At 36.0% G+C, this 27,500-nt stretch overlaps 1 protein-coding gene across 3 annotated transcripts in view; it reads left to right on the top strand.

Moving 5' to 3' along the window:
* The window catches only part of LOC136829532 (uncharacterized), an 821,233-nt gene that overhangs the window by 21,741 nt on the left and 771,992 nt on the right, over positions 1–27,500 (top strand). The window lies entirely within an intron of this gene.

Below are 27,500 nucleotides of genomic sequence, written 5' to 3'. Positions count from 1 at the left end.
TCTCAGTAATGCTTGTTAATGTCCTTTGCCTCTCCTTGTTTGATCCAAGTACCTCAGTTAATCCTAGACAGCTGTTCATTATCTGAAGACCACTGCACATGTAATAACCTTTGTATACATTAAAAGGATTATACATTCTTTTACTGTTAGTTGCTGTTTGTAAAATCACAACTTCTTTGTAGTCTGCTTGAAAATACCTTAGAACAAAGTCGCATGGTCTTGCACTCCATTTCCCCGCTCTTCATGGAGCCAAACACTTTGTTCTAATCTTACATAACGCTGTTATTCCCGTGATCTACTATATATATATATATATATATATATATATATATATATATATATATATATATATATATATATATATATACATATATGTATATATATAAATATTTATATGTATATGTATATGTATATATGTATATATATATATATATATATATATATATATATATATATATATATATATATATATATATATATATAAATAGGAATCCAACAGGAAAATGACAGGCAGAAGTTCAGTACCAAGCACTTTCACATTAATTATGTCATCGTCTGGGCACACACACACACACACACACATATATATATATATATATATATATATATATATATATATATATATATATATATATATTAATATATGGATTGCCTCTACACTTGTAATTGTTCTTAAGCACATTACGAGGAGTTTCTCAGTCTCCTCCAGTGTTGGTATCTGTAGTCAGATCCATATCGACCTTATATGTAAACTGACTTGGCATATATAACACCAAGTACATGAGTATTTTCAAAAGCCAGTTCTACGATGGTGAGCGTGAGTCCGTTTCACCATCAGTAAATGTATCTGAATTCGACAGATATGTGTAGGTGTGAGCTAAAAACAAATGGATTTTGCATCTAACCACCAAATGTAGAGCCCTTTCATTTATTTTCCAATAGGATTCAAGGCTTGTCATAATAAACTTATTCCAGAAAAACGTATAAACTTTAGAAGCCATGGTAGCTATTTGAAATACAGACGTGTGTACTTATAGATACTACCATATCTAATTATCCTTTATTTGGGTATTCAGAAACACTTTATTGATTATTGGAAAATTATGAAGTTCCAAACAGTTATTTCCTTAACTGGTGGGTTGTTTGGCAGCAGGAGTACCGAAAGTGGGGCGGGGGGGGGGGATGGTAAATTTCGAAGCCCAGAAATTCATTCCGTATCTAAAAGCACGTGTACCGTCTTCTGAATTAAACCTGACATCATTTAGGAGCCCTGTGTTCGATTCTTCATGATGAACAGGAAAAAAAGCATTTTTGAACGTATTGCCACTATTCATGAAAACATGCAAATTAGATTTAGACGTGGAGTTTGTAGTTGTGCGTAGGCTTGTACGTATTAAAGTGTCGTGCTCCGGATCAGCGTTCATTGGGCGAGAAAAGAGGTTATTGACTTATTTGGCATGCTAATTAGTAACACCGCCGGGTTGAGAGAGAGAGAGAGAGAGAGAGAGAGAGAGAGAGAGAGAGAGAATAAATTTGTCATATCTTTATAAATCTTTGGCTACTAATTTTGATTTTGCCTCATCATTGTAATTCTTCAGTACTGAATTATGCAGTGCATGATTTAGTAGGATATATCACATGTTTTTGCTGTTAGATGATAAAATGGATAAATCGTACTTAGGTATGTACCGTAACCAAATCAGTGTATTGGTAAGCACGCGTTTCGTTGGCATCATGCAAAGTTGAGAATAATATCGTGACACAAAGATGGATTCACTGTATCATTATTTGTTAGGGTGCACTCAGTGACTCATGCTTTGGAAGTGTAGGGGTTATGATTAACCGTAATGAAAGCTTTGGTTTGGAGCAGTCAAATATTCACGTATAGAAAATGTGCGTTGTCAAGTAACCTTTTTCTTTTTTGCATTCTTCTAAGGAACTGAATCGCCTCCATATTTGTGTTGTTTTGGTTGGAGTTGCATAGATATCACTGTCACCGAATTAAACACACGATCCGGCTGCAGGAGGTTTTTCTATAAACTTCTTTCAGAACTGAAAGTCAGCCCGCAGAGGCGTCTGAATTTGGGAAATTTACTGGAGGAGACTTCTCTTTTTTCTCCTTTTCGGCTTATATAATTATTCTTCTTGTGCACTTGGAGGAAGTATAAATGGGTTTGGATGCGGTGAAAGGGACATGATAGCTCACTTGTGACAAGTGAGTTATCAAGAATGCTAAATTATCCAGGACTCTTTCATTTTACAAAGATAACGTTTGTATATATATATATATATATATATATATATATATATATATATATATATATATATATATATATATATATATATATATATATGTGTGTGTGTGTGTGTGTGTGTGTGTGTGTGTGTGTGTGTGTGTATGTATATATGTATATGTATATATATATATATATATATATATATATATATATATATATATATATATATATATATATATATATATATATATATATATATATATAATTCGAGAATTTACTAAAGTCAGGTGGTCAGTTGCATAGATATCACTGTCACCGAATTAAACACACGATCCGGCTGCAGGAGGTTTTCTATAAACTTCTTTCAGAACTGAAAGTCATGGGCAGAGGCGTCTGAATTTGGGAAATTTACTGGAGGAGACTTCTCTTTTTCTCCTTTTCGGCTTATATAATTATTCTTCTTGTGCACTTGGAGGAAGTATAAATGGGTTTGGATGCGGTGAAAGGGACATGATAGCTCACTTGTGACAAATGAGTTATCAAGAATGCTAAATTATCCAGGACTCTTTCATTTTACAAAAGATAACGTGTGTATATATATATATATATATATATATATATATATATATATATATATATATGTGTGTGTGTGTATATATATATATATATATATATATATATATATATATATATATATATATATATATATATATATATATATATATATAATATATATATATATATATATATATATATATATAATTCGAGAATTACTAAAGTCAGGTGGATCACTCGCCCATTCTGTGAGCAATATTTTCCTGCAATTTGATAATAATAGAAAAAATTCACAGAAATTTCCGTATGTTGATACAGACCCATCAACGGGTGATTGTATTTGATGAACATTACTGATTTTAATGGGATCCTTTATGTTACTTTTTTATAGGTCTCTGTTATGCTTGTACTGTCGTAATTGTTTTTGTTGTCGGCAGTGAAGCTGCATTTAGTCTTGTTAAGTTTTATTCTATTCTAACTTTTATTGTTTTATTGGTATTATTTTGCACCCGGTCATTGATTTTGAAGATGGATACTTTGAAACTCAGTCATGAAGGAGAATGGTGTTATAGAGAAGGAAACAGTACAAGTTATTTAACCTTCGTTCGAGAGATCTTATTAAATCGGTTATCATAGATATTTATAAGCTTGATGTCATGATTATAATTATTATTACTATATTATATCTGCTAGGCTACGTAGGTATTAGTTTAAAAAGGCGATCAATACTGAACGAAACCCACTTCCATTTCAAGAGCTGAACTATAGCCGAGTCACCACCACATATAGACAGGATCTTAACCAAATTAGGATATGGACCGGCACGGGAACAATATCTAGTATGCTAGTAGAGCTAGATTTAGAATTCTACCAAAGTTTGATGCGGGTCAGATCATGTTCTACTGTAGATGGGCACCGAAGTGGACTCTGATCACCCCCAAGACTGGATCTAGATTATCACCAGAAAATGCTCTAAAACATCCAGTCGACTTCTCCAGCGATTGCATATTGGTCACGAAAAAGCACAAACCAAATATTGACTTAGATTTCCACCGGATAGATATCTGAATCTCACCCTGAACAGGACCTTGGTTACCACTAAATCCTAATTGCCTCATCCACTCCTTTGTTACACAGACATTAATCAAACCAAGGTTTGGAAGAAAGGAAGTTCCTACGAAAGCTGTTGTTATATTGCTTAAATATACGGTTGAGCCAATTCTTCTTTTTTGGAAGTGGAGTGGAGATTCTGAGTGGCAGATGAAGAGAAGGAGGAGCTTTTGTAAAGGGTTGTTAGTGCGATGTCTGTGGTAGCAAAGAGAGTTAGGGTGACGGATTTTGGCATATGTAAAAGGGTAGTATGAATTTTTTTGTGGTGGCTTATCCGTGGTAATAACGTTGGGGTCAGTGCGTAAAACAAATGAACAAAATGATGAGAGGAAAACCTGAAAAGTGTGGGTTAGTTGGAGAAGAGTTTGTTAGCTGCAGATGTGTTGGAACAGGAGAACCCTATTATTCAGTGGACATTATAGTGCTTTTAAGATGGAAGTTTGTCATATACTGTGTGTCAGTGTTTAAACGGTGTTTTTAATTCTACTGGTAGTAGTGTAGAAGTTTTCTGTAAATGAGGTTCCACCCTGTTTCAATAGTTAATGAACTAACTTACGTGTGACTTTCATTTTGTTTTTGTTTGTTTGATGACTAATACTGTTTGGAACGACTGCATATTGGTTGGAAAACAGTTATGCTAACATCTTTTCTTCAGTTGCTAATTTCACGAGTCCGCTTTACTGCCGTGTTATTTATTACAGTTTTATGTATTTAGACAGATTTTCCTCTGCCTGAAACTCCCTAGTAACTGCAGTTCATTGTTTTCTTTAGTGGCCGAGGCGGGAGTGGGAAGTGGATGGCTGGCTCCAAAATACCCCACCCACATCCCCAGCAGTGACATGTTGGTCATGAAAAGCACGAACTCCATCAAGGAACTTATAAAGAGACTTGAAAGAAAACGAGTTAACTAACCTTGGTGTGACTGGGAAGGGCGATTTCGTTCGCCTTCTCTCTCATAAAAGTTTCGTTTTGTTTGGATGTTCTTTTCCAGCAGGAACTGGAGTTGAGTAGTACAGGAGGGAAGCCCCAGTTCACTTTACTCTTTGTTACTGTATTATTTTCAAGGAAGGAATATCGTATACAGTGTAACTGAGGAGAATTATTTTTTGGCAGAATCGCTCAAACGGCAAAAAAGCATGACAGTTAGCATGAGCACTCACTTTCTCTGCAAAATGAATTTGTTCCTGCTACTTGATATTCCAACATGGTGGTCATTTTCTAGATGAGTGTCGTTTGACTGGTAAAATCCATTGCTTTGTCACTGAAACTGGCTCATTGACATGGTTTATTCCGTGATGATAACTCGGTTACCATACGAACAAATGCACTTTGCAAGATGATTAATTTGTCCCTGGGACTGCCCTGTGCAGACAAGAGATCGCATCCACCATGTCGGAGTGCCACATGGAGAGAGGGAGGGGGGAGGGATCCATTCTGGCTGGACAGCCAGACGTTCCTGAAGATGACAGTAATTTTATTCCAGGGAAACCATGACTTTTATCTCACCAGTTTCTTTTTTCATGCGACTTTGATTCTCTATTTTGACAAAAAAAGTTCCATTTAAAAAAAATTCCATTTTTAATTTATTGTCTGAACCTAATTACAGGATTAGAATGACAATATTTTCCCCGAATATATTATTTTCGTTTTGGTGTTTTTTCTTCTCTCCAGCGTTTCATTCAAGTTTGAAGAGTTGCGTTTTTAGATTTGGAGGTTTCATTGATAAAAGTTACACTAGGAGTGGATAATGATTTATAAACTTTAATGTACCTGGAGCAAGTGTAAAAATACTATTTTCTCTTACCGGCCAGTACTCCCTTTCGTAAATATATTTTCTTTCGTCATTTTCTTTATCAGGAATGATATTAAACCATTTGAAGATAATGGCGTTGGCAAGAAGAAAATGTGTCGGGAATATCTCACTGATAATCAAGCAGACATCGAGATACTCAAATATGCTGAAATTCGTAAGAATGAAACTTGATAATCGACTTAAATTTGATACAAGAAAGGCTCGGCTTCCATATGTCTATCTTCCTTGATTCCAAATATTTAAATTAATTATCTTCAGTTCTCACGTTAACAGCTCTCTCAATCATCTCTTCACTTGTACGCCCACTCATCCCACCTTGCCACACACCTCTCAAACCAGCTTTGGCCTAACCACTGTCACCACGTCCATCAGTACTATAAACAAAAGAAAGAAGTTTTCCCGAAGAATTATAAATTTTAAAATCCCGTTTTCTTCTGACAGACAAAATTTAACCTAAATATAGAATGGGCTCAGACTCCTTGTTTGTCAAGACAAAAATTGTCTTGGAACATTTTGGACAGTTTTTCTGATTAGGATGTCAGGGAGTATGTTATCAAGAAGAAATGACAAATACGTGACTGGGTTTGATGTCTCTGGAAATGACAAATGAACTCCGCGTTGACATTTCTTTTCTTTAAATTTTTTGTTTACTTGATTTATAGGGGAATAGTTTTCTTCCAGCTGTTTTTGTTATGAACTCCAATGATGCGTATATAAGGAAACGTATATTTTTTCATATATTCATATTACGTGGCTTTGATTATCTTTTGAGATTTCATCATGTTGGTTTTTTATTAATCTCAAAGATAATACTAGCTTTGAAATTGTGTTGTAGATTTCTGTTATTTTTTCATTATAGAATATGAAGGTCTTTCTTAAACGTTAGTAATATTTTGATGAAAAAAATGAATCGAAAGATCAAACGTGATCACTGTAAAAACTGCCAGCTTTTACAAAAGCGAAGACAAAAAAGAACACATAAATGAAAAGTTTATCCAATTCTTGCACGAACTTTGGCTATGAGGCTTAACACTTTTATACTTTTGCTATTTCTTGTTTTTTCTCGGTATATTTCTCCAGATTAATTTCCTTCAAATTAATTTCGGTTAATTTAATTTAAAAGTCCAGCAGCAATGTCAAAAAAATATTTTTGCCAGTGTATTATTAATGGCAAGGAGGGCAATCTATACCGAAGGGGGTACTTCATTCTTATTTCGTGATTGTTTTTTTTTTTTTTGACCCAACGCAGAATTCTGGGCATAAGGTTTTATTAACATTGCAGAAAGCCTATGAAACGGGCGCTGCTGTTGGGAAGAATGAGGCGTGAAAATTTAGTAAATAGAAAACCCCTTCCCCCAACCAGTGCTATTGTTTAGTTAGTATAGATACTATAATAACTTCTTAACTTCCCCACTGCTTTCGGTACGATTACTTCTTTAACAGCGGAATCCAAATGGTAAATACATGAAGAAGCACACCATTCCTGGTGGGTTCCAACCCTTGTGTGTACATCTGGCAGGAGTTTGCTGTCATCATCGTGGCATTGTTTTAAGCTTGTATGCGAAGGTTCGGATCCCATGTGGAAAGACACGAGTTTCTCCCGTTTCCATTGGTATTCAGTTCTTACTGTAAGTATTTTTTGTTGTTTATTAGTGATATAGGTCTTCCAGATTGTTATTTTCTTCTTTATTATTATTATGTTATTTTCTGATTTTACATACGAATTCTCATACTTCAGAGAACTTTGATTGATTAAAAGTTCACTATATGAACCAATGCATCCGTACTCAGTAAATAATCTGAAAGTGAAATTTGCAAAACCTTGTATCAAATTGGAGTTTACCCGAAAGCCATTAGGAATCATTGTAAATTTGTTAATATTTTAATGCAGCCGAATGCATTTGACAAATGGAAAAAATGGTCATCTAAAAGGGGTCATTAATGGAGTAATTGGATTCATTTATCTTTTACGTAATATCTGTTGAATTATACTTCGATGGATACGGTTTACGAACTGTACTACTGTTACTGCTAGTATTTTTTCGTCGGCGGTTTTATCAAAGCTTTTGTTGTCACTTTCATCTTTATTATTATTCACTACCATAATTTTTGGCAAAATCCGTTGTTTTATTCATCCGAATTGCAAGTGGTTTTGTTTCCAAACATGAAATAGAAAAGCAGAAGCAACTTGAAGGGAAACAAATGATCGCATTGTTTTGGACATTCGTTGGAAGATTTATTGTAGTATCTTTTTTGGTGTTGAGAGAATGAAAATGAAAGATAAAAAGACTGCAAGTCAAAGCACTCGATCTTGCTGCTCGGAATTCGCTTGCAGATCTATCGTCTTGTCTTGCCCAGACGAGCATTGGTATCTCATTCATGAAGCTCAGCGAAAGCACAACATTTGTACATTCCAGATTATTGAGCAAATTTGGCACAAATGTAGTGACTTCCTCCCTGAAGGTAAAGCCATTGGATGCCTTCCTTGAAAGGGAGTTCTTTAGTGATATCTGGGTACAAATGTATTCCGGCGAAGATGCTGTGAAAAATGCTTCGCTTCTTCCGACCCATATCTTCTTTCCTTTTTCCCAATCCTTATCCTTGGAAGGTTCTTCTTCGCCCCTCCTCATGGACCTCTTTTCTTTGTCACGACATTCCCTTCCCTCTTATTCCCTGTACCTCTCCCCTGTCTCATGTCCCCTTCTCTCTGCTCCCTCTCCTCCCTCAGCATTAATGTCTCTGACACTCATCACCATCCATTCCTCCATCCAGATATTTTCTCTTTCCAACCCATATCAGCCATTCTTCTCTTTCCCTGATTCCCTGGGAGCATTTCTTTCTCTTACCACCTCGCCTCTCCTCTCCCCCTCCCCCCTGCACAAATTTTTCGTCTGGAACCTCCTTTTCTTGTCCCCGGGCAAGTATTCCCGCCCTGAGTCCCCTCCAGTCACCCCAGGAGGTGCCCTCTCCGACAAACTCCGGGTATTCGGCAGCGAACAGCCGATAAATAAGCGAAAATGCAAAGAAGAGGCCGGAAAATGTGTCTCATAAGCTCGGCGCTGAAGCTGAGCTAATAACGACGATTACAACGCGTGTGGCATCATCAGTCCCGAAGCAATTGCTTCCTCGGGGAAGTCTTGGAGGGAGCAAAAGAGAAGAAGAAGGAAGTTACAACAAGCAAAGTGCTTGCAAACAAGCATTAAATTTCCACCCCATTTGTAGAGCGCTGACACTTTTTTTCGCTGGAAATTATCCGAGCATGAAATTAGGATAAAAGGCCTTAACATTTACAACCCCTCAGATTGATTACGGCAGCAATTTCGAATCCTGTCTGGATTAGCTAAAGATGCGCGTTCTCGGTTTTATGCGTCTCGTGAAGAATAAGTTTTTGCGCAATGACGTTGTCGTTTTTTTTTTTTGTCGTAAATGATTTATTTCTCATTCAGTTTGCGTTACCGTATGTTGATTTTTGTTTCCTTCTTTCCTCGCATTGGTATTTTCTTCTATGTTATTCTTCCACAACACACATGCTTATCACAATGATGATGATAACATGAACACCTTGCAGTTGAGCAGTATTACATAACTACAACCATAACCAATCAATAATCACTTGTACTATGTGCCTTTTTTATTTTTAGCTCATGTTCATTTTTGCAAGGACAGAACATTAGCGGACGTTTATAATGAGGATAAAAATAAGAAAGAAAAGAATTCCTGATTTCTGTGGTCTCACTTTCGGGTAGGAGATGACTATAGGAAGCCTCTCAGTGATTTACGTCTCGCAGGAAAGAAAATAAAGAGAAAAATGGACAATGGGAAATGCAAAATCAAGTTGCTGATGTGACATTATTTTAAAAATAATAATAATAATAATAATAATAATAATAATAATAATAATAATAATAATAATAATAATAATAATAATAATAATAGAAAAATGCGCCTTGGTCAACATACTAAAAGGCAAAGTGACAAAGACTGAAGGGATAATCCTGCCAGACGGGAATAGCATCAAACACATACATAAGACAGGATACAAATGCCTGGGAATAATGGAAGGAGAGGATATACAACACCAAGAGATGAAGGACACGACCAGGAAAGAATATATGCAGAGACTTAAGGCGATACTCAAGTCAAAACTCAACGCCGGAAACATGACGAAAGTCATAAACACATGGGCAGTACCAGTAATCAGATACAGTGGAGTGGACGAAGGCTGAACTCCGCAGTATAGACCAGAAAACTAGGAAACACATGACTATACACAAAGCACTACACCCAAGAGCAAATACAGACACACTATACATAACACGAAAAGAAGGAGGGAGAGGGCTACTAAGCATAGAGGACTGTGTCAACATCGAGAGCAGAGCATTGGGGCGGTATCTGAAAACCAGCGAAGACGAGTGGCTAAGGAGTGCATGGGAAGAAGGACTGATAAAAGTAGACGAAGACCCAGAAATATACAGACAGGAGAATGAAAAGCAGAACAGAGGAATGACACAACAAACCAATGCACGGACAATATATGAGACAGACTAAAGAACTGGCCAGCGATGAAACATGGCAATGGCTACAAAGGGGAGAAATCAAGAAGGAACAAGGAATGCTAACAGGGGCACAAGATCAGTTCTTAAGAACCAGTTATGTCCAAAGAACAATAGATGGAAATAACATCTCACCCATATGCAGGAAATGCAATATGAAAGACGAGACCATACACCACGTAGCAAGCGAATGTCCGGCGCTTGCACAGAACCAGTACAAAAAGAGGCATGATTCAGTAGCAAAAGCCCTCCACTGGAGCACGTGCAACAAACACCAGCTAGCTTGCAGTAACAAGTGGTACGAACTCCAACCTGAAGGAGTGATAGAAAACGATCAGGCAAAGGTCCTCTGAGACTATGGTATCAGAACAGATAGGGTGATACGTGCCAGTAGACCAGACGTGACGTTGATGGACAAAATCAATAAGAAAGTATCACTCACTGATGTCGCAATACCATGGGACACCAGAGCAGATGAGAAAGAAAGAGAAAAATTGATAAGTATCAAGACCTGAAAATAGAAATAAGAAGGATATGGGATATTCCCGTGGAAATTGTACCCATAATCATAGGAACACTAGGCACGATCCCAAGATCCCTGAAAAGGAATCTGGGAAAACTAGATGCCGAAGTAGCCCCAGGACTCATGCAGAGGAGTGTGCTACTAGAAACAGCGCACATAGTGAGAAAAGTGTTGGACTCCTAAGGTGGCAGGATGCAACCCGGAATCCCGCACTATAAAAACCACCCAGTCGAATAGGATGACACTGTGTTAGAAAAAAAATGATAATGGACTAGATACCTGTTGCGACTGCAGTAGAGCAACAGTAACCACGATACCACCTTTCAATTTTGTTTACTCTTCATCTACAACTACGTAAAGTTTCTTCCTAGAGCATTCATGAAACCCCAAACATATCGAGTCCATGCATCGTAATTAGGATAGTGATTTCTTAATATTTAATTTGTTGTTAACTATGTCACTGAACTATACAAAACTATTTTTAAGCAGTTTTCTTATCTAGTCATACTACACATAATCTTGAAATATTTATTTCCTGTTAAATAATGAAAATTAGTATTATCAGATTCCTGTGACATTTTGCACTTTAGATCACCACCTTTATTTTCATTTGTTTTTCTGATCATTTCTCAAAGGGCTATGAGGCTTTGTTCGCCTTAATTTCTACAAGGTATGATTTCATTCTTTTCGTCTATTTTTGACACTTATATTTGTATTATTTCCTTTGTATTATGGTATTTTGTAATGTCTTCACGTTATTTACAATATTTACGTTTTCATCGCATCTTTTTCTTCTTCTTTCTTCTTCTTCTTCTTCTTCTTCTTCTTCTTCTTCTTCTTCTTCTTCTTCTTCTAACGGGATCTTGTTTCCCTGGGAGGGTCCTCTCGTAGCCTACCTCAATCACGAACCGACTAATTTGGTTACCTGGGAAGTTGGCCGCCCTAATTTACCAGCCAAACTTCACATAGGATAATTAACCGAAGAACGCCTTTGCATTTGGGAGATGCCTTCTTAATGCAATGTTGCACTGATAGTACTTGCAAAGAGAAAACGAAATAGAGGAATATACTTTTCTGCTTTTACGTTTTTTGATTTAACAATACTACCAAGAATTCCATTGGTAAATAAAAGAAAAATATAATCTACTAAATATTTATTAGTTTTCGTCAAGGGTTAGATGTGTGAATTATTAGGTGAATATATACACTCACACAAACATACACACACACACACACACACACACACACACACACACACACACATATATATATATATATATATATATATATATATATATATATATATATATATATATATATATATACACACACATACATACAGACTACACACGCTCACACACCCAGACACCTACCCACACACACACACACATACACATATATATATATATATATATATATATATATATATATATATATATATATATATATATAGTGTATATAAATTTCTGACTCAGCTCGAGATCGAACCCAGGTTTTTCAGTTAAAAGGCAAGGGCACTGCCAACTGAATCACGCATGTCAGTTGGTAGCGCTCTTGCCTCTCGATTGACATACCTAGGTTCCATCCCGAGTTTGAGTCAGAAATTTATTCTATTCCACACGTGGTTGTGTGATATATATATATATATATATATATATATATATATATATATATATATATATATATATATATATATATATATATATATATATATATATATATGTATGTGTGTGTGTGTGTGTGTGTGTGTGTGTGTGTGTGTGTGTTTGTATTTGTGTGCGCATTGTTATAAGCATGTGTGTTTTGGTTTGTGGATGTCAGATGGGACTTCCTCATGAGTGTTCAAGAAAATACTATTTATTGATCTGGTTGTATATCATCTTGAGTTTTTTTATTCCCGTTACGTAAAGTTGAGTTTATTTTCCACCGAAAGTTGGTTTTATTATGTTTGAAGACGCGGAATCATAATTGCACAAAATACATCGAAAACATGAAATGATATAAAAATGATTTGAATTTCAGTGGTAAGCATGTTGGAAGAGAGTTAGTCGATAAATACCTGCCTTATATATTAAGATTTAAGAGTTTGAGCGCGGTACAATAAAAGTTTTCGTACCAGGACAACGCTATGTATTCAGTACCTTGCGGGACTTTTATTTAAGGAAAGAAATACGTTTTTATTTCCCGAAATTCACGATAGGTTTTTTCTTCATAGCAAGTCGAAAGTCAACAGGCCATTCTTTGGTCGAAGCACAAGGGCAAACAGAGCCCGAGGACAGAGTCAACACATACACACTCAAAAAAAGACTGTATGAACCTCTCTCTCTCTCTCTCTCTCTCTCTCTCTCTCTCTCTCTCTCTCTCTCTCTCTCTCTCTCTCTCTCTCTGACTTGATTTCTCCCGATTTGCCCTCGCTCTTGTCAAAGGAAAGATTTCCAACTGAAAAGAAACGTTAACAAACAACTGAGTTGATGTCAGTAAGAGAGATCGATAAACAGGATAGCATATTCTGTATTTATATTGGTTTGATTTAAAGGAGAAGTAACACCTTGACAAGCATTACTCAAGGGCTGATGTCAGTAAGTGATAATTATATAACTAATGTCAGCATAGATTAGATTTGTAAATAACATAACTGATGTCAATAAGCAATAATGATAGTACTGGTACCCGATCTAACAGTATTGATTAGGTCTGATATAGAAATAAGTAATGGTAAGTAATAGGAAGTCAGAATATTATTATTAAGTAGTAGTAGTAGTAGTAGTAGTAAAACCCGCTATAGTCACGATCTCCTTAAGTTATGGTCCATTGACGGTTTCATCCATGCTGAAAGATAATTATACTTTGCATCAAGAGTTGGTTTCTTATATTTTTATAGGAGCTCCGGCTATGTTGGATGCCATTGGTCTAAAGACCACGCAACGCCCCATACTATTCCTACCAACCGTCACAGGTGAGGTCTGTCTAACCTAAATCAACGGCCAATCAAAATGAGACCCGTAAAAGTCTACGGTAAACGCTTCCCACTTTTCACTAACCGTAGAACTGGATGCAAAAATCTGTGTATTCGCAAGCACAGAAATCCAGATCTTCTCTGTCGCTCGCATGGGATTGCCACATTGATAGCGTAAAAAAATTTACTTTCCCCTCCCCAATAAATGCGATAATATCACGGTGAATTTCAATTGTTCCTTTATTAATGGAACCCTTTTGTATTTGCTTTGACTTTATTGCAAGAGTATTCTTTTACTGAATAAACGTTAATTTCCCCCATTCATTACTGATTTGCCCTTTTCGTATGTTTTGCTGGTAACTGATGGATACGTTTCATCTTTCACTCAATGATTAGTCATTTCCTCAGAGCGTCTCATCAAAATGATTATTATTATTGTTGTTGTATCGGGTTTTTATTGAAAAGAGCTGATCATTTATATCTATATTCCTTCTCCAAAGCTTTTTCAGTGTCGTATTTTTTTCCTGATGCACGAGTGTTACAGATAACATGATCAATGGTGAAAGAACAATTCGGTAAAAAAAGATATGAACTGTTTGTTTTAATATATTCAAATATTATGTAGCTGGCGTTTCTCCTTAACTTCAGGCATTCCCAGTTCATCTAATGAACGCATGTTATTATAGTGATACAGTATATAATGATGTAAAATACTGTAGATCGCAAAATTTTCAGCCTAATTCTGATTTGTCAGAAGTAGGGGAGTTGGTGCCTTTGGGGAGGTCCCTTCTGGGATGCCGGACTGCGAAGTAGTGAGTACCTGTTATGGCCATTATTATTGACGAATTTGTTGGCGTACGCGCTGGAACCGGGGGCTGCTGTCTTTCCTACCCTCCTGATCCCCTACCCACCCTGCCCCCTACCAGGGGCGGACAAACAGGTTTACAACAGGAGGGTTGATGTCTCCCCCTACCCTCCCGTTCCTCTACCTACCCCACCCCACCCGGGTCATAAAAACCTGTTTGCAGGGGTGGGTGGCTTTGTATATGTCTCCCCTACTGTCGCCCAGGGGAGGACAAACAAGATCAGACCCTCTCGGATTTTATCATTATAGATTCTTGTTTGGTGATTGTCTGTAGCTTCGGCCTTACGGAGGTTCCTAAATTCGGCGATGAAATTACTGACGTCTCTTGTAACGCTGGAATCCACGGTTTCTCTGGGTTTGTGAGTGCTGATGAGCCTCATACACGTTATAAGAGAAATCTACCCTCAGTACCGCTAACGAAGTTTTACTGCTTCCCACCTTTGCCTATATAGTTGGGATCGATTCTAACACGAACCCCTCCGTAGGTTCCAAGGATGCGAGGAGCACCGGTAATTTTTGATCGCGGGGATTGGGATTGACCTCCCCCTGTTCGGTACTACAATAAATCAACAAAAAGAAATAAGAATACCGTCCATACTACGTATTTCCCTCGTCCCAGGTCGGCGCCCCATCACCAACCGACTAGTTAGAATTAAGCAATCTTTATTCAAGTAAATTTTGCCACATTACATGTCACTGCACTTGCTCCCTTTCACTAGCTGCTCGTAGAATGCACGAAGTTATGGAAAAGTGTCAGCTGTAAACTCTTAGAATATATTAACACATCCAGTTAACATTTTTACTTTTCCACAAAGACCTCTTTCCATCAGTGACCTTTGGTGAAATTATCTTTAACGTTCGTGCGGCAGGAACAAAATAAGAAACACTGAAAAGGATTTGGAGAAGGAATGCATTATTATTTTTACCCCCTGAAGACGTCGTTCCCTCTGATGAAGTTATTTTTAACCTTCGTTCAGCAAAATGAAAATAAGAAAAACTAACAAACCATTGCATGTGAATTGGCAACCCTTTTTATTATTAATATTTTTACAGTGATTGTCAAGATACGGAAGAGAACATGAGTTCTCATGGGGAACTGATCAGCTTTTGACATTTCCTGAGAATCATTAAAATTTTAGAATTAAGAATAAAAAAAAAACATAATAGATGAACTTATTATGATCTAAAGTGATGATGATTTCTAACAAGAAGTCGAAATTCGTCAACAGAACATGAGACTTCATATTCTTTTCTGTATCCTGCCAGTAATAATAATATTTGCTGTTGTAGACAGCTAAATTTTTTTATAGTTATCATTAGCATTCTTCTTCTCCTTCTTCTTATTCTTCATCTTTTTCTTCTTCTTCTTCTTCTTCTTCTTGCTTTTGTTACAGTCGTTGCTGTTGACGGTTATAATTATTTTATAATTGTTTAAGAACTCGTACCCCAGTTATTATTGTTATTATTATTATTATTATTATTATTATTATTATTATTATTATTATTATTATTATTATTATTATTATTGTATGCGCACATTAATAGAGAACAGCCCAATTACTTGTTAACATATCTTATATATATATTTTACAGAATAGATTTGCCATATTGAGATAAGCGAAAACGCATTTTGGAAGATATGGATATTGACAAACATTCCATCGCTTTTTATTTTGCTTTTCAAAATTTCCTAGAATAATGTTTAACTATTGCTTCTCCTTGAGTCGGAAGAATCCTTCTTTAATTACATTTGGTGGACAGCTATATCTTAAGTACTGATTATTGGTGTTCCGTAATTACTGATATCTGAATGCATGAGCGCATATCGGTTTGACCGACTGAGCTTTTGCTTTTCTGTGGACTACCATTACATTAACAAAGTAGTCCTTTTTATGTCATCCATACAGTAGAGTGAATCTGCTTCTCATATTCATCGTGAGGCCCCCATTTTAAAGTTTCCAGAAATTTGACAGAGGGGTGTAAGTGAATGAGGGGAAAACTCAGAATCGGAATGGCAAAAGAGGGGAAGCGCTTCGGAGGAGAAAACCGCTGTCGATCTGACTCTATGCTGAGAGCAGATTACAGTGATCGCCACCCGAATACTAATCCCGGCTCACCAACTCTGCAGTCATATCTCTCTGCAGGTCATGCCAGTTTGCTTGTGAGGCTGCATGGTTGGAGATAACACACGCCCACAGTCACGCATACACACGCTAGTTTATACATACATACATACATACATACATACATACATATATGCACATATATATATATATATAATATATATATATATATATATATATATATATATATATATATATATATATATATATATATACACATACACATATACCATATCTTTTTAAAGTATTCCTGTGTTTCTTAAAGGTGAAGCGTAATCTACAATGAGGTCCTCTACAGCAAAACTGGTTTTGATGAAAATTATTTGTGCATAATATCTCATGAATGTAAGTTTGTCTTCATGTAAAGACACAGACTTGTTAGAAGGTCCGATAGCTAACCTAATAGAAAAATTTTCACGTGTACACGAGTGCTTGTGTGCGTGTGGTTGTACGAGCTCGCTCGTGTGTGTGTGTGTGTGTGTGTGTGTGTGTGAGAGAGAGAGAGAGAGAGAGAGAGAGAGAGAGAGAGAGAGAGAGAGAGAGAGAGAGAGAGAGGAATAATTTCATCTGGTTTCTGGAAGGAACTGATTTTGATATTTAGTCCTCTTTTGAGTATCAATGTAGAAAATTTAAAGTTATTTGAGTACATAGAAAGATGGATTGAAATTCGGTTTAAGTGTAATTTAATTAAAATTCGACAAACAGAGAAATTTGACCATTAATATTACACTTCCAGTAATGGTTACAGTAATATGTAATTACTGGAATAAACAAGATAGGTAGACAAATAATTAAGTTACAGGGATGCATGAACATGTTTATATACGAATTTATTTGTCTAAGTAGAAACCTGTCATGGTGTCGGAGTTTGCAGGAGCGTCTGGAACAGTGAATTTACTCAGAGTCTTGTACAGTATATCCAACAAAAGTCGGTTTATACTTTCATTTCCACAAAGGTAATTTTTTAGCCTCTTAAGTAGAGTCTTTTTTAATCAGGAGGATTGCCGGAGAAGGCTGGTCATGTTTGTGTACGTTGATTATGTGAATAGACATTTGCTAGTACGGTGCGTATATATACAATATCATTCATTTTGGGGCTATTTCGTATTCGCTTTGAGGAAATCGTTAACCCTCGGATAACCCTTTTAGTGACTGGTTTTTCCTGCTACTTTCATGCTTTGTAATTCTCTTTCGGCTTCTGTTTTTCAGACTCACATAAATTTCCTTCTACTTGTGGTTAAGCCTCTACTCTGCTACCCTGCTTTTCATATTTCCTATTATATTCGGGCCTGGGCCAGAAAACGGCATAAGGTTGATTGTTCCGATGGTCTATGTACTCTGGGAAAAGAAATGGATAATTATATAGATTGATGATGAATACAGACATTGGGATGTACGCTGGGAAAGAAATGTACATACGTACGTATACACTACCTTGTACAGCCCTTTGTTTTGGAAAGGTGAACATTTAAGTAATTGGTTTTTTGCGTGGCTGAACAAGAAATCTAGGTTGAATAACGATTTGTTGGCAGTATATGTGCATATGTACGATCTGCCATTTGTTTTCTAGGTGATTACATAGGAGTTATTGGAAAAAACAACAATTTGCTGTTTTTCATGTTTACTGAAATTTGGTCAGAGTACTGTAATTGATGCTATTTTTATGTTTGCAGAAAAATAAAATTCCCAATTCATGACCAGCCACTGACAGCATTCTTAGCTTTCTTTTTTGTCCCACATGTAAGAAATATGGAAGCAAGAATTCATTCCAGTTGTGTTAACCTAAGTCTTTTTTAGTATCTTTTTTAATTACGGATCATTTGAACTTTCTAATTAGTGACAACGAGATTGTTGTAAACATCGTTGGTGACTGAAATTTTTGCGCATTATTTGTTTTATTTGCTTTCACATTTTTAAACCTCTGACTTATAAATTTGAATGATATGGGTAATTTTTTAAACGTTTTTGCTTTTTCTAAAAGTTTCCTTATTGATTTAGTAACTTATTGTGGATTTTTGTATTCATTACCAGCTATGTTAGCCCATGTTTTTAGTATCTACTTTGTTCTTTTTTTCCCCATGCGATAATCCGATTTTGCATAGATTCGAGGACTCTTCATTTGTCCCATAATAATAATAATAATAATAATAATATAATAATAATAATAATAATAATAATAATAATAATAATTATTATTATTATTATTATTATTATTATTATTATTATTATTATTATTATTATTATTATTTAGATTAACAATTTTTGTGGGGAATAAAACTTGCCTAACTTAAGTTAGACAAGAGAAGAGAGTGACCTCTCACCTTTCATATCGTTTTCATGCAGGAATAAAGCTTGGTAGAAACATACGAAGGGCGTGGTTAGGTTTAAATATAAAAAAAATATAGTATAGGGAATACTGTTCAGGCAGTGAGTCCCTTACTTTTATAATATGAGGTATTAGTTCCCAAATTTTATTTACCCTGTACAAGTCTCTCTCTCTCTCTCTCTCTCTCTCTCTCTCTCTCTCTCTCTCTCTCTCTCTCTCTCTCTCTCTCTCTCTCTCTCTCTCTCTCTCTCAAAATAATTGGTTCACTGGTTGTCCTTGTATAGTACCGTGTGACAGTTTGTTACCAAGTCAGCAGGTATATTGTGAATTTCATATTTTCGACATATACTGTCAGCGAGTTTCGAATTTAAAGGATGGTAATTTTCTCTTTACTTTTAGCTTTGGCGTTCGCTTCGTTTCTGGAAGTCCTTATCTATGTACATGATTTATTATGCCTGTGGTTTTGTCGTGGTGGATATTTTCATATCTGTTTGCTTCTAAGAGTAAGTTTAAAACTTCTTTCGTTTGCATATTCCTAAAACAGGAATATAATGTTTATTAATGGAATGTGCACATTTATCAATTACGAAAGATTACTCTCTCTCTCTCTCTCTCTCTCTCTCTCTCTCTCTCTCTCTCTCTCTCTCTCTTGAATTTTACGGCCTCAGTGTGACTCACTGCCACTGGCGTAGTACCCAAAGGGCTGCTGGGAGTTTCCAGATATTGATTTTTTGGTATGAAGTTGTTTGCCCTTGCCCTTGCCCACGGAGGGTTTAAGAAGCTCCTGTGTCAGTGAAGTCATCTGTTCATTATCAGTGATGATCGAAAGCCCTAAAGCCCTTTTGCTTTACTTTATGAACAAAGGAGACGATCTTGATCACAGTGTTCTAGAACGTTAAAGCCTTCCTGCTAATTCTTTTTCAGTTTTAATATTATTCAGTCGCAGTCGGTCTTCATTCTTCCGTTGTAGAGCGGAAGAGAAGCTTTAATTTCAGTGCACTCTCGGCTCTTTTGCTAGAGAAATATCCTTTAAAGTTCCTTTGCAAGTAGCTAGAGTCTCTATATATATATATATATATATATATATATATATATATATATATATATATATATATATATATATATATATATATATATATATATATATATATATATATATATATCTGTAGGAAACACTAGAGAAGAAAGTTTAGAACTGTAAATCATATATACTACAAGGCTGAACAATCCCACCCCCATCAAATCTTTACATTCCTACATCATCTAAAGTCTGATCACGTGTCACCAGTCACAAAGTAATTTGTATACTTGGTATTAAAATTCACGGTAATGATAAGGAATTCTGTTCCTTAAATCGGAAACAATTGAACCAAGGTTGAACAATCCACCATCCAAAAAGTCCATTCTCCTAAAACTTACATTCCAGTTTCTCCTATAATTGTCAACTTATTTCCAGTCACAAGCCCATCTTTTGGTAGGGTTTTGTAAACAATCCACACAGTTTTTATGAAATCCTGTTCACAAACAAACAAACTGGAAGAGAGAACGAACTGGAAACATTGTGGTATCGGAGATAAAAATGCGTCTAGATTCCCTTCAGAATATTTTCCATCAGTCTCCTTTTTCATTTTTTTTTTGCTTGTACAAGGAATTGGCTAGACAAGGCATTATGTTGCTGCTCTCTTTAATCCTTAAAAAAAAAAAAACTAAAATTTTGACTTTTGTTACACTGCGCGCTTATTTTACCCTTGAAGTTAGGTTTTGAAAATATAACTAACAACCTCTAACAACCAAATAGTTGGAAGAAAATGAACAATGATTTTAATTCATTTCAATAGCGCCTTTTTTACGCTCAGGATAGGAAACAGCGGAAAAAGTATCCTCTACGACCAATGTGAAATTCTCAGGTTTCTGTTCGGCATTAGTGACCTTTGATGCTACGATACAAGATAATTTCCAATAATTCATTCATTCTTTCTGCTTTCTGTTATACTTCCTGTCACAAGTGAGGATTTCTAAAAGACCGCTTTAAAGCGGTCTTTTAGAAATCCTCACTTACTGTACTGACCGAGATTTATTTAGCTAATCATGCTTAACTAGGTCTCACCTTTGTCATTTGATAACCCGCTGAAGTTTAGATTGCAGAAGTTCTTCTGCTCTTTAAAAAATAAAGAACACAAAACAAATCCTAGAGAATATTGGTCCCACATTCCGATGCCAAATATTGGGATTCTGAACTCGTAGCATTTTTTCATGACGCAGGAATTGAAAATACATATGAAATTATATATTTATATTGACACAAGAAAACAGAAAGTAAGTTCCATATTGTAAGATTCTTGCATTTTGCAACAGTGTCAGTGTGAACATGGACACACGTTCTATTATACACATCTATAAAATAAGGCTAAAGGAAAGTCTAGTATTCATTCTGTACTCTCCTTTCCAGAAATTAATAAAAAACAAAAATAAAAAAAGTTTTTTTTTAGTTAATTTTTGCTCTGACCTACAGAAAATAGACGTTAGAAAAAGAGCGTACCCCTACTTCCAATAAAAAGGCCATTTAATTTACCTTTTTTATGATCCCCTGTAAAAAGGGGCCAATTGAATTAGTTGTATTCGAAAAAAAAATCAGCTTCTCTCACACATTCCCCTTCGAGAAAAGTCTCACCAGTCATTTTCTTTCCCTCCCTTATTAAGGAATATTCTTTTTATATATTTCTTTGTAAAAGCTTAAAGCCAGTTGTCAAGAGGTTGCTAGTTTTGATTCACTTTAATTTTGCCTGTCTCTCTGTCTCTTCATAGTGTTTCCTTTATGTGCTCTCTCTCTCTCTCTCTCTCTCTCTCTCTCTCTCTCTCTCTCTCTCTCTCTCTCTCTCTCTCTCTCTCTCTCTCTCTCTCTTACTTGATTCATTATTTTCTCTCTTGCTGTAATTTACTTCCTTAAGTGACGTTCTCTGTTTTTCTACCTCTACCCCTGCAATATTTTCTTCTCGTATATCGAATTCTCTCTCTCTCTCTCTCTCTCTCTCTCTCTCTCTCTCTCTCTCTCTCTCTCTCTCTCTCTCTCCTCTCCTCCTCCTCCTCCTCCTCCTCCTCCTCCTCCTCCTCCTCCTCCTCCTCCTCCTCCTCCTCCTTTTTAGTACGCCTTGGATTATTACACTGTCAGGGACTTTTGGCATCTAGTGATTCCTGGCGTTGAAGTTTTATTTTCAGTACTAATTAAGCTTGATGTCTTGTGAGGGCGAAGTGTCATTAACAAGGATAAAAAATAATTCAGGAAAAGGGCGTTCTGATCTCAGGGTTAGAGGAACCATCAAATCTATTCTCGGTCGTTGGACTCTTTATATAGTAAATTTTACGTAGGGAAAGCGACGCGCCAATCATGCAGCTGGAAACTATTTCTCTGTATGTTTCTATTCAGTTATGTGAGGCAATTTTTTTTATATGCCTGGCCAGTCTGAATAGGAGTTTAAATAATTCTCTCTCTCTCTCTCTCTCTCTCTCTCTCTCTCTCTCTCTCTCTCTCTCTCTCTCTGGCTAGCACTCTCCTAGGCCCGCGTTCGATTCTCCGGACGGCCAATGAAGAATTAGAGGAATTTATGTCTGGTGATAGAAAATCATTTCTCGCTATAATGTGGTTCGGATTCCACAATAAGCTGTAGGTCCCGTTTCTAAGTAACCACGTGGTTCTTAGTCACGTAAAATAAGTCTAACCCTTCCGGCCAGCCCTAGGAGAGCTGTTAATCAGCTCAGTGGTCTGGTTAAACTAGGGTATACTTAACACACTCTCTCTCTCTCTCTCTCTCTCTCTCTCTCTCTCTCTCTCTCTCTCTCTCTCTCTCTCTCTCATATTTACTGGAGGACATCTTGTTTCTTTACCTTAACTCTGAAACTCATGAATTATCTTAACTTCTCCAACCTCCTCAACTATTTACTTTAGCCTTTTCTTTAGTTAGAGCAACTCCTTGGCCGCATGCTGCTTCTTTTTTCGTTGTAAACGTTAGGCTCCGCAATCGATGGTCATTCCTGCATGACATTCTCTCATGGGGCTCTCATTTTCTTTCTGTGTTTTCTAAATCATTTAAACGGTCTCTTTTTGATCACCCGGTGTGAGAAGCCCATAAACATATAATTTTCTCACCGTGGCCAGGATTCACTTCGGTTGCACGCTCATGTAGGTGCTTCAACTATTGAAATATTTCAGTGAAAAATATTAACAAATATGATCCTAAAAGAAGAGGATTTGCGTTAACTGAAGTTTTTGAAAGGGAAAAAAGCTAAATTGTTTCAGATTTCACTTCATGATGCATTTTCTCCGGTATGTTACAGAAAATGTGATCATTTCCTTATAAATCCTTTTCACTGTTTATGTCTGAATAATCAAAAATACTCTCAAGTCGCAGATGGATAAACAGAAGTGATGAGCATCCAGTAAAAATGAAAAATCTTGCGTTGGCAGCAATAATTTTTTCCTAGGCTAAAACAGGGAGACAAAAATATTTCAATTTGATGTAGTTTTTGTTGTGAATGAAATTGATATGAAATTGGCGCTCTTCAAAAAAAAAATTTTTTTGACGTAACTTTCGACGCTGGAATGGGAGCGCCTCTATTCATTTATACGCAAAAGATATTTGTGTTGTAGGCTGAACCATCAATCAAAAGGCGAACAGCTGCTACGCTTTACAAGAGAGAGAGAGAGAGAGAGAGAGAGAGAGAGAGAGAGAGTTAAAAGTGGTGGTCGAGGGATAGTCAGGAGCTATGAATCTATTCTGGGTCGAGAGAAGATGAATAAAGAATACCCTCTCTCTCTCTCTCTCTCTCTCTCTCTCTCTCTCTCTCTCTCTCTCTCTCTCTCTCTCTCTCTCTCTCTCTCTCTCTCTCCCAAGAGTAAAAGTCTACAGAAATTAATTAAGCCGGATGTTGACTTATTTATGGAGGCATACTCGGGAGCATCTTTAGGTTGCTGGCCGAGTGTTTGGTCATTAATTCTCATATATCAAAAACAAACATTCGTTGTTAACTTATGGATATGAAATATTAACGAAAACGGAATACTTGAGCAGACAGAAGGAGTGAGATATTTATTATCATATATGAATATGCACATATAGACCTCCGAACATACACAAGTGTATCTACACACATACTTTATACATTAATATACATACACATACACACACACACACACACACATATATATATATATATATATATATATATATATATATATATATATATATATATATATATATATATATATATATATATATAGAGTGCATATAAATACATACAAATATTGAAGATAAACATCAGAGTAATGATGAATATCTTTATTGTCAAACTTTCGTAAGTTCAATGGGATATACATAAATATAAAGTAGAAATACTCACTTTATTAGTGATACCAGAGCAAAGCAAACATAAAAGTAGCCACGTTATTAATGAATAAATATGAAATACACATATAAAGACACAAATATTTAGGACACTAGCGGTGCTGACTTACAAGAACAGCATTAGAATTGTATACACAGATTGTTCAAAGGATGTTCTTCCTAAGGTTGTCTTTGTTGGAGCTAGAAAATGGCTTCCATTGTTGTCCTGTCTAAGCTATCACTCGAAATGGCTAGAAAGGGCGTTGTTCACTTTGAGAATTACCTTTGATGGTTGGGAAAGGTGGTCTCGCTGGGTAATTGCCCGAACCGAAGTGCTCAGACTATGTTTCCGGTAATAATTTTCAGTTTTTCCATATTTGATGTATGAAAGCGATCACACATACGTTTCGAAGTGATACACCAATAGAGATCATGTGGAACATTATATTTTTTAAATTTACAAAATCTATTCAGACAGGTAAAGGGGAAAACCTTATGATGAACCTCCCAAGCAGTTTTTATGAGATTGTTGGGTATTTTTAAACTGTTTGCTCCCAACTCTGAAGCAGTATATATATAAAAAAAAAGATTCTTCCTGGACACCGTTGTTTGGCTTGTCTTGAGATGGTAGTATGGCTTAACCATTTTTCCTACTATCCATTTCAGGGACGGCGAGCCATTGTTTTTCTCAAATATCTTTCAAACTAATTATTTGATCGAATTGGTACTTTGACACAGTATGCAAGACACCTCCCGCTAATTTTTGGTAATATAGTTCATTGCCAAATGGTGTTAGTTAAGGCGTTTACTCTTGACTTTTAAAGGCAAAGTCGCATGAACCAGCAGGCCTAAACTACGCAATCAAACGTCCGCGATCCCACACGGACAGAAAAGGGGGGCCGGAGATGGGGAGGCCAGGAAAGTGGGTTGAGGGAGGGATCAGAAGGGGAAGGGAGAGGGAGGGACGGGATGGGGATTAAGGACGTTCGAATGCATAAGTTGGCAATGCTTGGCAACATCGTGTAAGTCAAGAGTAAACGCCTTAACTAAAACCATTTGACAATGCACTTTATTACCAAAAATTAGCGGGAGGTGTTTGTACACTGTGTCGAAGTACCATTTCGATCAAATAATTAGTTTGAAAGATGTTTGAGAAAAACGATGACTTGCGGTCCCCTGAAATGGATAATAGCGTCCCACTCATTTACGATAAACGTTTTTACCAGGAGTTACGACAAACAGTGAACAAATATCTACATGCTGCTGGACTTCAATTAATACCCAGTAACTCAATGACGATTAAGTCTTTGTTTAAATGTAAAGAAAGTCTCCGCCCTTTGGTGACCTCGGGAGTCATTTATTTGTTTAATTACCCCAGATGTGACCTGGGGAAGTAAGTGGGCTTCACTCGTAAGTTGTTGAAGGTGAGATTTTACTCTTATCTTGGCGTAAGTTATCGAACGGGTGTAAAATGGCAAACCCCGAGTTCTCTTGAATAAGAGATCACTCCAAAATATGGAAACATAACATCAGTTGTAAAGATTTTAAAATAATAGGCAAAGCTCCGAATAACCATCAACTGCCAATACTGGAATCACTTTTCATTATTCAGCTAATACCCCAGTTAAATATCCAGATCACGTCAGCGCCTCTGTACCCCTCGTGAGTTTCCGTTAGAAACAAAACGGACCCTGAGTGTCACTCAGTTTTTGCCTTCAGTAGTACTTAGTAAACTTTGTTCCTTTTTATCATATTTCATTTTATCCTTTTATGCGAAAAAAAAACTTTTTCAGCTTGAGTCTGTTTTTAATTCTTATTCTTCACCTTGTGGCTTTGAAAATGGGACAGATGGTCCTGAAACGTCAGGCAAATAAAGTACATTGAAAAAAAAAAAAGAACTGTCCTTCTCCCCAAACTCACTTATATATATATATATATATATATATATATATATATATATATATATATATATATATATATATATATATATATATATATATATATATATATACATACATTGAGGTGTGTCTATTAAATAACAAGACTGATTAAATGACTCGCCTTTATTAATATGTATTACAAGTTTAATGTTTGTCCCCTTCAATATACTCCCCATTTGCACTGATACATTGCTGCAGTCTTCTTTTCCACTGGTCGAAGGCTTGGAGGAAATCAATTTCTGTCAGCTGTTTCAACACATCCGCCCGTTTTCTTCTTTACAGCATCAACTAACCCAAAACAGTTGATGCTGTAAGGAAGAAAACCGCTGATGTGCAGAAATTGATTTCCTCCAAGCCTTCGACCAGTAGAAAAGAAGACTGCAGCAATGTATCAGTGCAAATGGAGAGTATATTAAAAGGGACAAGCATTAAATTTGTAATACTTATAAATAAAGGCGAGTTATGTAATCGGCCTCTTTATTTAATAGACACACCTCATACACACAAACACACACACACACACATATATATATATATATATATATATATATATATATATATATATATATATATATATATATATATATATATATACACATACACAAACATTATATGCAGATATATATGTATGTATATATATATGTATATATATATATGTATATGTGTATGTGTGTATGGATGGATAGATAGATTGCCCATAGATATGTAGATAAATATGCGTGCATGTACTTTAAAATTTCAAAAAATAAAGTAAGACGGAGTTATCATTTTGGACGTAAAACGAGAAACTAATAACTAAAAACGAGAAAGCATCATTTACTAAAATCCTCTTTCCCCAGAACGGAAGGAATGCAGTGGGGAATGCAGTGTTGGCTTCGGTTCGGGTACGAAATCCCTGACTGGTACTTTCGCTTAGGTTAGGGTGACGTCGGTAGGTTACTTACTTCAAGATAAATAACATCTCTGAATAGCACTTTCTGCGAATGTAGTTGCCTAGAAAGCAGTAACTCTGTAAAATAGAATGGAAAAATGAGATGTTTCTTGAAATTAAAGGATTTTTAAAAATTTCCATAACAAAAACTGAGAAAATTAATAATTATTCAAGGTAAAATATAATAAAG

The sequence above is a fragment of the Macrobrachium rosenbergii genome, chromosome 44 (genome assembly GCF_040412425.1).
Source record: "Macrobrachium rosenbergii isolate ZJJX-2024 chromosome 44, ASM4041242v1, whole genome shotgun sequence".
NCBI lineage: Eukaryota > Metazoa > Arthropoda > Malacostraca > Decapoda > Palaemonidae > Macrobrachium > Macrobrachium rosenbergii.
The sequence above is the reverse complement of the archived record's forward strand: the minus strand, read 5'-3'. Positions and strand labels throughout refer to the sequence as shown.